General features: G+C 37.6%; 1 protein-coding gene across 6 annotated transcripts in view; it reads left to right on the forward strand.

Annotated features, from left to right (window-relative positions):
* Positions 1-19613, forward strand: part of LOC141395061 (uncharacterized) — a 209900-nt gene that overhangs the window by 50387 nt on the left and 139900 nt on the right. The gene's annotated exons all lie outside the window — the stretch shown is intronic.

The raw sequence follows: 19613 nt of genomic DNA on the forward strand, positions 1-19613 counted from the left end.
CATAACAATCGATGGAAGTTTTTGGAGAATTATTTCATTTTTAAAATTGGGGACTTGTTTCATAATGAAATAAGTCCCCAAATTTGGGGAGTTATTTCATTTTATTTTGGGGAGTTATTTCACTTCGTTGGGGAATTATTTCATTTACATTTTTGGGGACTTATTTCATTATGAAATAACGCCCCAAATTTGGGGACTTATTTCGTTTTCAGTTTGGGGACTTATTTCATTGGGGACTTATTTCGTAACGCCATATGCAAAGTGTGGACCAAACCAGTATTCTGTTTCATAGTTGTCGAGCGCACGTCTTTTCTGCTCTTTCTTCTTTTTTCTGAAAATAAGCTCCCCCTCTTATCCCGATATTCTTTCTTGGCGCTTCGTGTTACTACTGACTGCAGGATCGCCCTGCATGTCGCGTTCTTCTCTTTAATCCTTATCGTACCATGAATTTGTTGATCTTTGAAACCCAAGTACAGATTTTGCGGCAGTTTAAATAGAGTGGGATATTCTTTGCCACTGCGTTTCACCGTTATAGGCCCAGCAAAAAGTTTGCCTCCAGAGGCAGTTAAATCATATGTACAAGTGATCTGGAAGTGCATCAAATTATGCATTTTTACTTTTTCTTCACTTTTCATTTCACTTTTTACAAGAGCGTGACTACTGAAAAAATCACTCCATTGCACTGCATTTTAACTGACCCTTTGGCATTGCAGTTTAACCTTTGGGGTAGAATAGGATGCAGTCCAAAGCACGTGTTTTGATACAGGCATTCTGCGGAATGTGTGCAAGCCATTACAAAATATCCCAGAACAAATAAAATGCTTTTATCATTTGTGTAAAACAAAAATTTTAAGAACTTTATTACATTAACACAAAATATGAATATTCTCCTTTGAATTCAATCGCAACCATGCGTGTTTCCTCCGGTCTCCATTTAATCCAAGCTGAACTGTTTTTGCTTCATCTGCTAAATGGGTTTGATATTGTCTTCCCATTACCAGTTAAGATTTCGACATGTACTCCAACAGCACTCCATTGAGAAAGTTTCTTCTCGTGAGTTACCGGAAAATTTTTCTCAAATTAAATATTTTTTATTTTATATTAACAAATTTTTGGATATGTTAACACGCTTATCTCTTTTTGGAAAATGTATACCGTTGCCTGTAGAGATTTACAAATTGATTTATGTACTTGTAGGGATCTCTAACAACTGCTAATTAAATTAAGCGGACGGAGTGCCTTTTTCACGACTCCGTTTGGACCGCATCCGGATGTTGGTTAATTGTGAGGAATTGGAGTGCCTTTTTCACGATTCCGTTGAACTGCATCCAGAGCTGTTAAATTGTGAGGAATTGGTGTGCCTTTTTCACGACTCCCTTGAACTGCATCCGGATGTCGTTAAAATGTGACAAGTGGATGTGATTTTTTGCATATCATCCTCCCCCTACGTCACCTTTATATATAGGTACATCAACACATTAGAGGGTAATTTAGGAAACCCGTATCGCGCCGTTTGCTTATATTAGTTCGACCTTAGAAGTTGAAAAAATTGGAAGTAACATAATCACAAGGCTCGATACAAGTCTTCCAATGTACCGTCTATTTCCACCCGCCAAAACTTTGAATATACTTCCGCCTGTCAAAAAGTGGACCCCTATTCACAACTTTTTGTGCAGAAATTTTCTTATTACTTGCATCCCTAAAGTTTTAGCGTTCTATCCATATCAAATTGTACCCTGATGAAGAATATATGTATATACTCAAAAGGTACCCTCATAATCATATTTTAATAACTTCTGCATAAATATTTAATAATAAATCTAACAATTTATTTACAGCTTTAAAAAAAGTTTAAGCTTCTGTTTTTCGCCTTACAACGTCTAGCCATATTTTTTGCTAATCCTAACGGCACACCAATATAGGAAAATCACAAAAACTCCTCCTGGGCAAATGTCTAAAATGACAATTTGCCATCTTAGCTGTCATCCTGCAGCCATCTGAGACAACAAAAACAATTACTGTTACTGGCAGTCAAGTCAACCAATTTACCTATTCAATTTCTGGTAATTATACTGACAATTACCATTTAAATGATAAAATGTTGATGGGTCATCATTAGCCACCATTGCTGAGAGTTTCTCAACTTTTTCGCTCTCTGTGCGAAGAAGGCAGTTTACAACGAAAAACGATGGAGCTGGTCCATAGACAAATAAAGTTGGTTGGTCGAAGCTAGGACTATGAGTGTAATTTCATATTGTTATTGCCTTCGGTCGGCGGTTGGTGTTTACACAAACACAACTCTCATTAACGGCACACAGCAAAGCTTCTTTGGTTTTAAGCAGAAACACCAAGCAATGCCTTTAGCAATAATTTTATCATTAACACGAAGAGTGGCAACACGAGTCATACTTCAGCGTCAAATGGCGTGGCATCGAAATTCTAAAGGAACAGTTGTGCTCAATAAATAAGCTCCTACTTCATTGTAGGAGATCTACGGGTCTGGCCACAATTTTACTGCCACTGATTGAGTGATTGACACTACTTTGTTTGCCATCAACACCTCAAGTTTTTGTGTTGTTGTTATTGTTGCTTGTTGTCCGACTCAGAGTCTCAGAGGATGGCAAATCTTTCAATTGTGATGAGTTAGGAAGCCACTTAGTACCTGTAATGGCGTTTTTATTGCTACCAATTGCTATTGTTGTTAATAATTATTGGAAAATATTTCTAGCAAGTTGAGTTGGAGCAAAAAAATGAGTAGAAATGGTTATTGATCAGGTAAAGAAGAAGCTGCCGGATCTGAAGACATCTAAATACCCTCCGCATTTGTCCTAAATGCAGAATGATATTTGATAAGAAATATATTTGAAAGGTTTCAGCTAGGTAGATATCAATAATGGGAAACATGAAGGGAATTGGGGGAAGAGCGAAATGCCTGGAATAAAATTTAATTATTAAGATCGAACTTTATTCGAAAAAGACCAGCCGCACAGCCATTTAAGACACCAGTAGTATATAACCAGGGCCACGGGTCTTATGGAAGAGAATAAAAGAGAGCGATGCAATCTCAAGGGAACCAAGCCGACTCTGCCTTTTGTCCCCCAGACTAGAACACCGACAAAGAAGTTATTTTCCTCATCGATCGTTTCAGTCTCTTCCTCGCCTTCGCAGGGCATCAATGTTGTAGCATTCTCTTATCATAGACCAGTAATTACCCCTACAACAATTATAATATCCTGCTAAGTGAAAGTGCGGATGTAGTTCTACGTACTCAGATTACCGGCTAGATTGACTTCGATAACTTACGTATAAGTCCATGCTGCCAAATCCTTACGCTTTTTTTTCAACGTAGAACTTATTGAGTTTGTTGGGGAAGAAGGAGAGCGCTGGCTTGGCACAGTCATTTACTTGTAAGTCAGAGAGTACGCCGTTCATCAATTTTCTCATTTCCCTCAACACTTTATTGCACTGGTACCGTAATTTAACAACCCTACCACAAGCTTTTTTAAAACAGATCGAACAGCTTTAAATTTAATAGCGTAAAACTCTAGTGATTTAAGAGCAGCTCGGCTATCCACATACACCGTGACCTACCTGCAAAATCTGCCATTCCTACTAAGAACTCCAAAGATTTTAACACTGCAAAAAACTTTTGACAGAAAAACGCTGCAGTTATCGCTAAGTTTGTAAAGCGTCTGATGTTTAGTTTTTGTACTGTCGCGAGCTTCCTCACGTTCCTGCTTCCATCTGCGACCCATCAGTGAAAATGGCAGGACTATTCCACTAACTCCTATCCGGGTCGCTTAGCTCAAACTGGGCACGGGTGAACGAACTACCCTTTCCTGCTCTACTCTCTATTCGTGGCTTCCCTTTCATGTCACCACAGGTTGGGCCCCCTCCACTGTCTGGCATGAAGTCACATTCGCATATAAAGTCGAGTGATTTCCCGATTGACGGTCCACTATCCTTTTTGAACCTGGCTGTGAATCCTCGGCAGATAGTATTGTTGTACAGCGGTCGTATTTGTACCATATTGTCGTGCGCTTGTCTCTTCCCAGCACCATCCCCTCCCATCCTTTTTTCCCCAGAATGACTGAACTTGTTGGGAGCCACCTACATTGCAATCATCTGAGTATCAGCTCTCTGCAATTCTTAGAACCACTAGCCTGCTTAGAAGTTGATGATTCGTCTATCTTTTAAACCACTTGACTCCTCGCAGCACTCTCCCCTCTTCACCTTCCACCTTCACTTTTCCCACAAGTGATCTATGACCTGTTCTCTGCAAGTTCGGAGCTCCTGATCCTTTCCTGCCGTTCTTTCCCCAGTGACAGTCGCAGACGGAGCAGTTAGACTAGGTAAGCCTTTGTGTGGCTGGTTCGTTTCCATCTGTCCTTCGACATCGGAACGGGAAGCAGAAGATCCACCAAGAGATCCCGACCATGATACTCTTGTTGGGGCCGATAGAGTTAAGTTGCCCGACCCTACCGTAGGCATTACTGGTGTCCGCAAGGGCCTCCAACAGCTTGAAGCCATCAGGTTGTTGCTCTTATCTGGAAACGGTGTTGTTAGCGCAATGGTCACAGCGGGACCAGGGATTGGAATCCGTTCGTTTAGGAGACAACGTTTGTCCACGTGAGGATAATTTCCTTCGAACAACCTTACGAATACAAAATTCATCAGAATATCACGAAAGTACCGCTTGGGAACCTGCCAACAAATTTGTTGTAGTTGGCCCTGCACTTCTGTAGGCGTGTTTATCCTTCGTTTCCTTGGCCTTATTACTCTTAGTGGGTAGGGATGGTCCAACTCCTCTCTCCTCCCTCGTCAAAACAACCTCGTCCACCAAAGCGCCGTGGTCTAATACAGATATGTCGGTATTAACGTGGTCCAACCCCACGATGCTCTCAACACCGGACGGGGACAATGCGTCCGCCAGCGACCTCAACACTGAAGTGTGATTACCAATTTTTTCCCACGCATTTGGTGGTGTTCACCCCTTTGGTTTGGGCCGGAGCCCATCTAACACTCCTGCCTTTCTGTGGATCAGGCACCCGGTTGATAATGCAACTCCACATTTGAGCCAAAGCTCTACCCGCGATTTGGGTATAAACCACAGCCACTGCGATGATCCCAAAAGGGGCCTGCACCAAACTGCCAGGCTAGATCTTTGAGACCTAGAGGCTCCTGACAGCCGCGGTAGCAGAATATAGCCTCCGGTCAGGCTTCGTAGTATAAAAACTACTACCAGTTGGGACTTGTGACCCACATCTGCTCTAATGCTGTCGGTACACTACTGCAAACCTAAAACAGCAATGGACTCGAGTTCCCTTAATACACAGATGTTAAGGGATCTCTAATTGGTTCAGTCACATGCCTCTCATAGCGTCAAGATCATCATGCCCGGCGGCGGAAGATTTACGGAAAATTTGTTTAATATAGTCCATCTTCGAACTAGATTTGAGTTTTAGGTTGGACCATTACCTGTCCTTCCTTTCGACGGTTATTGTGCCCACCAGATATTTTGGTTGTAGGAGTTTTTTGGCCCTTTCGGATCGTTAGATCAGGAAACATATACTTACCTACGAAAACTTATATTATTGTTATCAGGACCTCACAAACAAGTTTCGGTAAAAATTTCAAAACGATCCTCGCACAGCCTTTTAACAGCACTTGATCAAATTTATTGGACCTTTGTGGGGAAGTACTGGGGGAAGTGGGCGGATAGAATTTATTTCCGAGTTTGATTAAGTAGGTATAAAAGAAATATTACGATGTACAAAGTTTGGACCTAATCGTTTTCTTCCTTCGAAAGTTATCGCGATAGCCAGCCAGACAAACGGACTGACATTTAGGTTATAATGGTCAACAGAACACTGGCATCTGCTACTAGGGCATGTTTGATTCCGCTATTTAAAACTAACTAACTTGTTATAATCTATCTCACTACAGTTTTCATTATTTAAATGTTGGTCAGTATATCAGTTCCATTTTCTAAATACAATCACCTTAATTTCCGGTCGCGTGTTAAAAATATTTAAAATACAACTTTAATTCATGAACAACATTTCGGTAAGATAAATAAACAAAAATATTGTCTATACAAGCGTTAATACTTATACAGAGTATCACTCATTCATTCTCTTGAGATAATTATACTAAAATTTAAAACATGAAAAACAGAATAAAATCCCCAAAAAAAGCTTGGTAACCCCTTAAAAAAAGAAACTCCAAATAAAATATTGCATGTTAAAAATGAATTTCCGTTTATTCATCAAAGTAAAGAAAAGAATACGATATTTACATACAAAAACAAAGGAACAAAAAAAAAACAACAAATAACCGAAATGAATTGAAACCGACAAAGAAGATTTAAATAATCACCCTAATATACAAAATGTTGGTCATTTACCGCAAATGACAAAGGCCGACTGGCTGACTTACTTCCATCGCACAAGAGCAAAGACGGCACAAAGACGCAACTTAATTGCTCCCTTGAGGAGAGATTTCATTTACACCACACACAAAGACACTCGTTCGACGACCCCCCATACACTGGCGCATCTGTCAAATCGGAGATGATAGTGAAAAGCGTAGAATTATTTTCGCACTAAAGACGACATTTTAATAATCGAAAGAAAACAATGCTCGAAACTCAAGTCACTCATAAAAAACCCTAGAATATCCTTTGCTTGTTACCCCATCTCCCTCTCTCACCCTTTAAATATATGCACCCTTTTTTTATCCGCTTTCTTGATATCTTTACTAAGAGGAATTTGTTACATGTATGATAGACTGTGAGTATGTGTTTATTTGTTTAACCCTTGACATACTCAGAAGCCTAATGTTGTGTAACCCCTTTTTCTTAGCTTTGATGACAGCTTTTTTTTCGTTGTTTTTCTTGTTGTTGTGCAATAAATGTTAAATGTTGCTGATACCAATATTAGCTGTTGATGATTCCAAATTGATATACTCAAACCATTATTTTTTAGCTTCATCTTAAGAACATCACACTTCAAAGGAGCTACTTCTTGTGAAATAAATGATATTATATTTCATTTACGCAAATTGCACAGTATTTAAAAATAGATTTTTAAGCGATGGAATAAATTCTGTAACATAATTATACCATAGCTAAAAATGGAAAGGTAGCTATGATACGATCAAATGTGGCTCATCGAAGCAATGGGTTTCGAACCCATATTTATATTTTTGAACGACAAATAATTTGGAGTCTATTCGTTTGTCGTTTGTTTTACTGACTAGTGAGCATAATAACTCTCAATTTGTACAGCCTAATATATCCTACAAATGTAGTGTAAGTATAGTGTATCAGTCCAAGTTTTGGTATAGCTTCAAAATAGCGGTTCTTTCGGTTCATACCCTCCATAATATGGAGGGTATAATAAATTTTCAGTATTTTGAAGGTTTTAGCTTCATTATCTCTACGAAATGGCTAAAATTTTGTACATAGTTTTCGTTGGAAGTATACAACTGTCCCCCATAATTTTGTCTTTCCACGCCTTCATATAGCCCCCATAGAACGGTACCTCCCGATTTTCGGTATTTTGAAGGTTTTAGCTTCATCATCTCTCCGAAATGGCTGAAATTTGGTATTTAGTTTTCATTGCGGGTATAAAGCTTTTCTATAGAATTTTGTTTAAAGAGGTCCCCGCTTTCATACAGCCCCTATAGAACAGTACTTCCAATTTCCGGTATTTTAAAGGTTGGACACGATTTTCCACAGAAATGGCTGAAATTTGGTACTTAGTCTTCATTTGGGGTACAAAACTTTCTCCCATAAATTAGCCTGTATAGATCCACGCTTTCATATAGCCCCCATAGAACGGTAACTCCCGATTTTCCGTATTTTGAAGGTTCTAGCATCATTATTTCTCCGAAATGGCTTATGTACTTAGTCTATGGCTATGGTACTTAGTCTTCGTTGGGCGTATAAAACTTCCCCATAAAATGTTGTCTGTTTTAGGTTTTAGCTTCATTATCTCACCGAAATGAATGAAATTTGGTACTAAGTTTACGTTGGGGGTATGCAACTTTCCCCCAGAATTTTGTCTGTATAGTCTTCTTCAGAAACGAAAGGAAACTAATTGTTCCATTATACATATCGTGGTGGAGGGTATAAAAAGTTGGGCGCGGCCCAACTTAACGACGTTCTTACTTGTTATGGGTTTTGAGATATTTTCCAACTCTCTATTTCAACATTCCGCAGCCCTTTACTCGCGAGCAAGCAAAGAGAGCTTCTCTTTCCGCTAACTAATTGAAAAACTATGCACTGACAACAGTGTTTGCTCAAAATGTTGTTGTTGTGTTCCGATTGCTGCTCTAATTTGACATGAAACAGAAGTTTATTTACCAATAATTCACTCGAACTTAATAAAATCTTAATAATCCTCCCTTCGGGATCATATTTATTTACCATGTCTTACCATTCTAACCAAAGCGTTCCTTAACCACAAAAAATGGTAAAACTGGAAGCAATTTTTAAGAGAGAGAGGGAAAGATAGCATAAATGGCGTTCACTTCTACCATAGGCTATCAACAAATTTCTTCGGGTAAAAAACTGAACAGATTTTTCGACATTTCTTTGACTATTATTTGACAATGAGGAAGAAATTAACAAAAGCAAATGGAAAAAACGAACGCAGACAAAACAAAATTAAAAATAGTGACATAAGGGAAGAAAATTGAATTTTTATGTTTCTTTTTGACATTGTTACCAGATATACCATTTTTTCCGTTCCTGTACTTTTCTGGTAAAACTGGTCATGAGAGAGCAAATTTGACAGTTTTCTCTTTTACCATTAAAAAAGTAAAGGAACAGAAAACAGCCTTATAGGCCTTCTCTTTGATTCCGCAGATGAGGGTTTATGGACCTCTTCAGAGTCATCGGGTTTCAAGCCTTTGACTGGCCCTTTCTAAGTTGACCCTTCTATAAAGATGCTTGATCAGACTGCTTCTAGTTACATTGTCATCCTTTTGTGGACCCTTCAATAAGAGACATAAACTAGACCCTTCACATCGAAACAAGAACAGTGCTCTTCACCGCAGGCTTCCGCCGGGCGAGCACCTATCGGGCTGCTTGTCCCGGAAGCTTTTTCGAACTTCTCTGTGACCCCGAAGGTCAGTGTTTGGGGTGGAATCTTCGATGTGAAAAGGTATTTTTGGGATGATCCGTTGTCGTATTCGATTTTTCCCTTGCTTCTGGAAAAGTATGATTATGGGCCTTGTAGAGCACGCTTCAATGGGAGATGTCGACTTACAACCTGTCCTCCATATTACACTTCGGTTCACCGTTGTCTTCTTTGGTGTCAACGCCCTTGAGGTCAATCGAAGTCTTAATTCTCCCGACTGACTTTGGTTTTCAACACCTTTCCTCGTCTAAACGAACCTTTAGGCATGCAGTTTTCGCTACAGATATGTTTATACCTTCAGCCTTTAGGCGTAAGAGGACATACCTAACACTTTCCCACGACCTAATGTACCTAATCGAAATAGTGACTTTAGGCCCCAATCATGTTTCGACGACAGACAATTTGGAGTCGAATTGCTAAATGGACTCTAAATTGTCTGTCGTCTGTCTGAGTTAAGTTCGTTCCACTCCGTCGGAAGCTTCTCAGATCATCATAGAATTTTTTTGCAACAGGTTCTGCTTGCGGACCTTTTACCGACGTTACAATGTTTTTCTGTGGCAAACCCATACTTATTGAAACGCTTTGCGTGATTCCCAAAAGCTCAGTGGAAGGTTAGCACCGTAATAAGTCTTGCCACATTCCGTCAATTTTGGTTCATCAGTATCTTTGCTGTAATTTACCAATGGTGCCCTCCCTCCCCGAAATTTAACAAAATATGTAGCCATGTTTTCTCCGGGGTATCCCCCGTACATTCCCTGATAAATGTAGGAAAATCGGTTTTGTAGATATAAAATATTTAAAAAAGTGGGCGTGGTCACGTCTATGAGTCCCATATAAGTACGTAACGTAAGGTCGGAGACACAACCTCCATTGTCTCGAAAATTAATTTTAAAACCATAGTATGGGGGGTATATTATTGTTTTTCCGTTTGTAACGTATTGAAATACTCATTTGCGACCCTAGAAAGTATATATATTCTTGATCAGGGTCTTGATCTCTGCAGTGGTAATCACTCTAGCATCCACAAAAATGGAAATAGGGCGCTGCAATTTTGGGGAAATGCGTCTTTTGTTTGCAGGCAGGCCAAGTTTGATGATGGGCTATATAGGTCCACGTTTTGGTGTAGCTCCCATATAACGGTAACCCCCGATTTCCGGTATTTTGACTGAAATAACTATAATTTGACATTTAGGGTTCCTAAGTATCAAAAAACTTATATAACAAAACTTGTGCACATAGGTGCATGTTATGAATAGCTCCCATATAACGTTACCGCCCGATTTCAGGTGTTTTGAGGTTTTTAGTCACATTTTTAGGCCGAATTTAGGGTTCCTAGTGACCACAAAACTTATATTCAAACACGTAAAAAAGTATCAGCCGGTTTTGTCGACAGAGATATACCCTCAGCCTATGTGAATTGAAAATTTCATCTACGGACGGATCAAATGTATTTAGGGTCTTTTCAGAATTTGAGGCCCTTTTTGAGCATTTGGACTTACAGACAAAAATGTGGATTAGGATTAAAGTTCAAAAGTGTTGAGGAGGAGGTACTTGAAGTAATGGACCGACATAGTCCATTATTAAAGTGAATCTTATTTTGGGAGTCATATCTTTTAGATAGCTATCGCACCCACTAGTCATTTCAGTGGGTCATCGTATAATATTCGGACCAGTATGCCAGGAATGCTCTAAACTGCACTTAAACAAAAATATTGAACTTTTGCAGGAGAGGACCAATATGGACCATTTTTGGAAGTAAAACTAAAATTTGGACAAAATATTAAAAGATCCAAAGTTTGGACCGATTTGGTGACCCCGTTCAAGAAAGTGTATTACCATTTTAGTGACATTTTTTTTTTAAATTTTTGGGGGAAGTACTGGTATTGCCCATCTTCGAACCTAAACTAAGTTTGGACAAAAGATTATGTAGGCCAAATGTTAGACCGAATCGGCAGATCCGTTCGAGAGTTATCATGCGCTGCAACGACTACACACGGTGTCATAGGGGTTTTTTCAACTTTCAGGCTATTTTGTCAGGAAGTATGGGCTTGCCCCTGATGAAACTTGTACCGTGTATACATGTTGCTACAATAAAAATCAAAGAGATTCGAGAGCTGGTCCTAAACTATTTTTTCCGAAATTTTGTGTGGGAGGTACCCGAAGGAGTGGACCGATTGAGTCCATATTGAAACCTCGTCAAAGTCTGATAGAAATTTCAGGATGTGCAAAGCATGGACTAAATCAGTTACTCCCTTTAATATTTATCTTGCGCACAAAATTTTCAGAACATTTTCGAACTTGTGTGGGGAAGGTATCCGAAGGAGTGGACCGATATGACCCATCTTCGAACTTAAACTAAGCTTAGGCAAAATATTACGATACCCAAAGTTTGATTCGAATCGGTTGATCCGTTCGAGAGTTATCGTGCGCACCAGCCAGACATACAAACGGACAGACGGACGGACATTGCTAAATCGACTCCAAATTGTCTGAAACGGATTTCGTCCAAACATTCTTGGGGTCTAAAACATTATTTCAATGAGACACATTTTGCCCGTATGAAAGTATATATACATGTTTGGATATAGCCCCATATAACGGTACCTCCCGATTTTCGGTATTTTTAGAATTTTACCTAAAATTTTTAACCGAACCACCAAAAATTGTCAACATAGGTCCATGTTTGAATATCGCCCCCATATAACGGTACCTCCCGATTTTAAGTAGTTTGAGGACTTTAACTACAATTTTGAATCGGTATTCCTATAAAATGACATTTGAAGTTCTAAGTGGTCGCCACACGTGTATAGGTATATAAGAAAATTGTCAACATAGGTCCTTGTTTGAATATAGCCCCCACATAAAGGTACCTCCGATTTGCGGTATTTCGATGACTTTAAGCTAAAATTTTTAATCAAACTAGCTGTACTTTAAGATTTTAAGTTCTTAGTTGTCACCACACCTCCCCACCAAAAATTTTCAAGATAGGACCATGTTTGGATATAGCCCCCATACAACGGTCCCATACAACAATCCCGATTTTCAGTATTTTGAGGACTTTAGCTTAAATTTTGAACCGCACTATCTGTAATTTGACACTTGAAGTTCTTAGTGGTCACCACACCTCTCCATCTAAAATTATCAACATAGGTATATGTATGTTTGGATGTAGCCCACATAAGATATTTTAAAGGATTTACCTACATTTTTTACTGAACTATCCCTTAAGGTACCCTGCGGTCACGAAACTTCTCTACCAAAAATGTTCGACATATCGCTCATTTACTCAAAGAGTGGCATAACTCAAAAAATGCGTTTTCTGAGTTAGCAATTTCTATTTTTTCTACAACTTCTACTTTATCTTGTGTCCAATTTTCATGCGGATATCTATAAAACAACAAGTTACAGATCATTTACTACGAGCTTCGCATAATTCAACACAACAGTTTTTTGAGTTTATGAAGAACTAAAACAACTCAAATCATGCTTGATCTTGCACATAAATTTAGCACGAAATATGGTCCAAGTAGTTATTTTAGTTTTTGTGTAATAATCTTTTTAAGATGGGAAGTCAAATTTCAATCGCGAACTTAAAACGCGTTTTTCTCGAAAGTGGCTTTTTTGAAATGTGTCACTCTTTGAGTAAATGGGCGATATGTCCATGTATCAGTATAGCCCCCATAAAACGATAACTTCCTATTTTCGGTATTTTAAGAATTGTATCTACATTTTTACCTAAATAGCGGTAATTCGATATTTGAAGTTCCCAGTGGTCGTAAAACTTTTACACCAAAAATTGTCAACGTAGGTCCATGTTTTTGTATAGCCCCCATACAAACATTCCGATTTTCAGTATTTTGAGGTTTTTAGCTTCACTTGTTGGCCGAATTGTCTGTCGTTTGAAATTTGAGAGCTAACAAAACAAGAATTGTTAATTTAGGTCCATATTTTCGGTACCTCCCGATTTTCGGTATTGTGAGAATTCTAGCCACAATTTGTAACCGAACTAGCTGTTATTTCACATTTGAAGTTCCCTTTGATCACAATCCGCCAGAAATAGTCATCATAGGTCAAAGATTTTTTTGTTTCAACATTTTGGTATAGATTCCACATTACGTTACGTACCGATTTTCGCTATTTTAAGGATTTAAGCTAAAATTTTTAACCGAACTAGGAGTTATTTGATATTTAAGCTTCCCAGTGTTCGCAAAACTTCTCTATTCGGCCCGGCCGAAGTTAACGCTTTTTACTTGTTATAGTTAAAGATTTGCTTTTGAACTAATCGCTTTACGAGTAGAGTTCGTTGCCAAAAAGTCTGTTATAACCTGGAATCTACATATATGTGAGGCCGCACGTTCTAATTAAGTCAGTTCTCTATACATTCTTACATGACCTTTGATGTGACAGTATTTGCTGTTAATGCTAGGAGCTATTATGTGTTTAATTTTTTATAGAAATAATTCAATTATCACTAACTGCCCAACTTTCAACAAAATGTGAAAAGCCACATTACAGCGAAAAATAAAAAAAAATTTAACATTTGGAAAAGGAACTATAAAACTGGAATTAAGAAATATCTGCAACGCTTAAGATTTTACCTACCAAACAAAAATTATTCGAAAATATCTTTATACATTACAGACTTTTGGACAAAGGCAGTTGATCACACTCCAATCGAGTCGTCAGATGTACCATTCCTGGGCAAAATATTGTCCCATTTTCAATTCCAAAGTCATTAATCTATATATATAAAGCAGAACAATTTTTGTATGTTTGATTGAAATTTATGGACTCACAAACCGCTGAAAAGAACTTGCTGAAATATTCAAGGTATATTACTACATCGCCTGTTAGTAACATAGACTATAAAAAGTTTTGAAATTCCGCTCAGATCCGAAGATATAGCATCAGAATCGGAGGTACCTCCAAAAAAATGTAAACTTTGTATGCAAATATATATAGAACGGTTACAGATACAGTCTCCAAATATGTAATGTGTGACGGAATTTGGTGTACAAATAAATTTGCCAAAATATATCGAAATCTGTTCAGATTTGGATATAGCTCCCATATATATTTTCGTCCGATTTCAATATTTGATGTACCAAACACGCTATATAGTATGTCCGATTTCAATTAAATTTGGAATCCGTGACGGAATTTGTCCTATAACTAAATGTGCCAAAATATATCGAAATCGGCTCAGATTTGGATAGAGCTCCCATATATATTTCCGTTCGATTTCAAGTATTTGATACACCAAAAACGCTATATATGTCCGATTTCAATGAATTTGGAATGTGTGACGGAACTTGGCCTATAAGTAAATGTGCTGCGGGGTAGCGAAGCGCAACGGGTTTAGCTAGTATTTATACAAAATGTTGATGAATTCCGAAGATCTATATTATGTCAAGACCCAAATGTAAGTAAAGACGTATACATATCAGAAGATCCTGTCAAAGTGTTTTCTACAGAATTCTACACAATATAACAATAATGTTTGAAACCGAATAATAAATGATAGTCTAACATTGCTCTAGTTAAGAAAAAATCATCACAACTTAACTTAGTTTAAATACGGTTTACAATTTTATTTACAGATTCCAACAACAACAAAGCAAATAAACCCTGTTGCGTTTAAAATGTTCAACCCTTCAAGATTTTTTACATCTCCGTCTTAAGATTTTCGGTTGTGCAGAAGACGACAACAATTTAAAGATAAATTGTCTTTTATCAACCAAAGGACACTTGGAAATGCCACAACAAAAGGGGTGAATTGCATAAACATATTTACTTTAAGAACATCTTCATTTGCCGCACAACTATCGCAATCTTTGTTGGGTTATCCTCAAGACAAAAATGCTCAAGGGTTTATTTTGTGGTGTTCCACAGTCAACCCCACAAACATACATATTTTCTCGATTGAAACTTTTGAGGAAAAGGGGTTCTTGATATTGTCGAGCCTCTTGTCTTTCATTTTCAAATTGTAATTTTGCAATCTGTTGGGTGGCTTTGAAAGAAAAAATGTCCTATAAAATGTTGTTAACACATTGTAAATACCTTATTTTGCACTTAATGTGATTTAACATTTTTGTTGGGTTGTTGATGTTGCTTTGGGGGTTAAGGCCATTTAGTGGATGATGACAAAATGCTTGGACAACTATAAAGGATGTGATTTAAAATTCAATTTTGGCGTTTGTTGTTTTTTGGGGGGAGAAAATGTAGTGGAATTTTTTGAGGCATTTAGAGAAAATGTTTGATGAAATGTCGTATAGTTAGTTATGCAGTGATGACAAAACTGACAATGAACAAGTAAAACAACATTGGCTCAAATAATCTACATCCTTTTCAAAAACCTTTCACATGCAAATATAGAAACTGTTATATATAGGGTTTTGGGTAGGGAAATCACGCACCGGGAATTCTCGGTTTTTTTGGTTACGGGATTTTCCCGGGAAACAAAATCAAATTTCCCGGGAAATCGGGTAATATCTTTTTACATTTATCACAACTAATATTGAATGAATGAATAAACTATACCGATCACTTTTATAGCATAGAACCAGAATTCGATTAGAGTTTACAGAATTGATAAATTAGAAAAAAATTGGAAATAACTTTGATCTACAAAAGTGTTTTCAGGGAAATCGTTATAAGAGCCGTACCAAAAACATGGACTATAATGACGGATTTTTATTCTGTTTTATTTAAGTGCGAAAGAATATTTTCTATTTTAAAGTCCCATTTGTATACCCCTTTAGAACGGTATAAATTTTGTCGGGGGCAAGTCTATACTTCCTGAGATAATGTCTTAAAAGCTCCAAGTAACCTTGACGGGAACAAATAAAATGGAAAATTGGCAAGATAACTCCCGCAGGATGTTTCTGATTGGTCCAAACTTTGGATATAGTATTATTTTATCTAGTCATGTATCTGGTTGGAATATGGACTATGTCAGTCCAGCCCTTCGGGTACCTCCAACACAAAATTTAGGAAAAGTGCAGTTTAACAGCTCATCTCGAATCGTTTTGCAATTCTTTCCAAAAAGTTCTACTTGATTGCTCGGTTACGAGGGCAAGTCCACTCTTCCTGAGCTAAAGGCACAACATCTGAAAAAAACTGCCGATACTAACTACATTGGGTAGTACGTAAGATAACCGTCGAAGGGAGAAATCTCCCACACTCTCTCTTTTAAAAGTTTGGCAGTAAAAAGTTTGTTTTGTATGCGGCCCTAGCTAAAACGCTTTCGAGGCAAATCAATACTTCCTAAGAAATTGACTCAAAAACTCATAAAAGTCCCTAGAAACGTCAGAAGTATTGTGTTTGCTTCTTTTCTTTAGGTCCGAGGCTGAGGGTATATCTCAGTTTTTCTTACTTGTCTCAAGCAATCTTAAGCATAAGAATAAAACATACGATTTTCGAGGTCCATAAAATTGGAATTTCTGATCAATAACTTAATTGTTTGAGCCAAATCACTTTCCATAGAGCGATATCATTAGCTTTAAATAATGGAAATGGTCAGTGTGGGCAAAATCCGAGCAATATGGTGAATTTTTCCATATTTTTTCGTTTTTAATCGATAGAGCGAAAACATGTCATCCATTTTTGAGCCCTCAACTCTTTGAAAATATTGTATTTCATATAGATTACTATGGAAAGATAAAAAATCACGGAAATATTGATCCACCCTCGTATTTTAAAATTTCCCGGGAAATCCCGGATTCCCGGGAATAACGATTTTTTGATTCCCGTTTCCCGGGAATGAGAAAAAACGGGAAAACCCAAAACCCTAGTTATATATAATAAAAAATTATAAAGCTATTAATTCATTCAACAGACTAAGGCATGGCTCCCATGTGCGATAAGCTCCTTTTCAATATTGACATCCGTTTTGTTAATCTATATTTTCTTGACAAATTACTAAAAATAATTTCAGTCGCTGATCAGACATTCAGATAAATGATAATAATTTTTTCACACATCACTCAACACCCTCCTAACTGCAAATTTCCTACAACATTTATTATTGTTAATTAAGTTATTAAAATGAAAATGATTAAATTGGGCGCCATTCCAAGGGCAATTCCTTCACTAAATGCTGTGAAAAAGAATTGAATTAAAAATACAGCACTCCACGATTGACGTTTTAAAATCTTTTGTCTGCATCAAGAGATCCATCCCACAATACAATTTGTTGGTACTTGATAGATGCATTAAACGGAAATCAAATTAAAATCGAATTTGAATTTACCATCAGTTCAGAAACAAAAGAAATAATTTTAATTAACATAATCTTCTTTTTTCAACATGCTTTTCTTTTACTTGAAAACGAAGAGAATACAACAAAAAACGAAATGATATTTTAACTTGATAAAAATATCAAATAAAAGAAAAAAAGAAAGAAAGAGAGAGTTGAATAGAATAACAGAAACAATGCCAGATCTTAATTGGGATGCATCAAAAAGGAAAAACACAAAACATGAAGTACTGAAAAACATCCCAAGGAAAAATATAATTACAATAATTGCATGCAACTAATTTGAGAATGAAGCGCAGCATTACAAAATACATTTTGGTTATGACAAAAAGGGGGCACATTTTTGTTTTGGGGTGATGGAGGAAGAAAGAAGAAAAATCGTCAGAAAATATTCCACAATTTTAGGCGAAGAAGTTCTTCGGCCACAGATACCCCAACTTAGGTAAAAAAAAATATATCTAGGAAAAAATATATCAATGATGTCTATAACAAAACATGGAGTTACGTTGACGATTTGTTGTGGAGAAGTTTCGTGACCACAGAGAACCTCAAGTGTCATATTAGGATAGTTCAGTCAAAAATTTAGCTTAAATCTTCAAATTACTGAAAATCGGAAGGTACCGTTATATATGGTCTAAAGCAAAACGTAGACCTATGTTGACGATTTGTTGTGGAGGAGTTTCGTGACCACAGAGAGCCTCAAATGTGAAGTAACGGCTAGCTCGGTTAAAATTTTTAGCTAAAATTCTTAAAATACCGAAAATCAGGAAGTACCGTTATATGAGGTCTATAACAAAACATGAACCTATGTTGACGATCTGTGGTGGAGAAGTTTCGTGACCACAGAGAACCTCAAGTGTCAAATTACAGCTAGTTTGGTTAAAAATTGTAGCTAACACTCTCAAAATACCGAAATTCGGGAAGTACGGTTATATGGCGCCTTTACCAAAACATGGTCCTATATAAACTATTTTTGGTGGAGAAGTGTTGTCACCACTAAGAATCTCTAATGTCAAAATACAGCTAGTTTGGTTAAAAATTGTAGCTAAAACCCTCAACATACACAAAATCGGGAGGTATCGTCGTTATACGGCTATACCAAAACATGGACCTATGTTAACCATTTTTCTAGGAGAAATTCTGTGACTACAGGGAACCTCAAATGTCAAATTACAGGTATTTCTACTCCTGTAGACCCTTTATAAAAGGAAGGATGCTTCTGTAGACCTTTTTGAAAGCAAGGGTGCTTCTGTCGACCCTTTCTGAAAGCAAGGGTGCTTATGTAGACGCTTTTTGAAAGAAAGGTGATTCTGTAGAGCCTTTCTACAATAAACGATGTTTCTATAAACCCATCCTGAAAGAAAGGGTATTTCTGTAGACCCTTCCTTAAAGAAAGGGTGCTTCTGTAGACCCTTTCGGAAAGAAAAGGTGGTCCTGTAGACCCTTTTTGAAAGAAAGGTTCTTCTGTAGACCCCTTCTGAACGCAAGGGTGTTTCCGTAGACCCTTTTTGAAATAAAGGGTGCTTCTGTAGACCCTTCCTAAAGGAAAGGGCGTTTCTGTAGACCCTTCCTAAAGGAAAGGGCGTTTCTGTAGACCCTTCCTAAAGGAAAGGGCGTTTCTGTAGACCCTTTCAGAAGGAAAATTGTGCTTCCGTAGACCTTTTCTAAAAAAGGATGCTTCTGTAGATTCTTTTTAAAAGAAAGGGTGCTTCTTTCTAAACGAAAGGGTGCTTCTGTAGATTCTTTCTAAAATAAGGAGTGCTTCTGTAGACCCTTCTAAAAAAGGGTGCTTCTGTAGACCCTTCTAAAAAAGTGTGCTTCTGTAGACCCTTCTAAAAGAAAGGGTGCTTCTGTAGACCCTTTCTAAAAGAAAGGGTGCTTCTGTAGACCCTTTCTAAAAGAAAGGGTGCTTCTTTAGACCCTTTCTAAAAGAGAGTGTGCTTCTGTAGACCCTTTCTAAAAGAAAGGGTGCCTCTGTAGACCCTTTTTAAAAGAAAGGGTGCTTCTGTAGACCCTTTCTAAAAGAAAGGGTGCTTCTGTAGACACTTTCTAAAAGAAAGGGTGCTTCTGTAGACCCTTTCTAAAAGAAAGTGTGCTTCTGTAGACCATTTCTAAAGGAAAGGGTGCTTCTGTAGACCCTTTCTAAAAGAAAGGGTGCTTCTGTAGACCCTTTCTAAAAGAAAGGGTGCTTCTGTAGACCCTTTCTAAAA

Source organism: Musca autumnalis, unplaced genomic scaffold, assembly GCF_047663935.1.
Source record: "Musca autumnalis isolate F117 unplaced genomic scaffold, ASM4766393v1 scaffold_2, whole genome shotgun sequence".
Lineage (NCBI taxonomy): Eukaryota > Metazoa > Arthropoda > Insecta > Diptera > Muscidae > Musca > Musca autumnalis.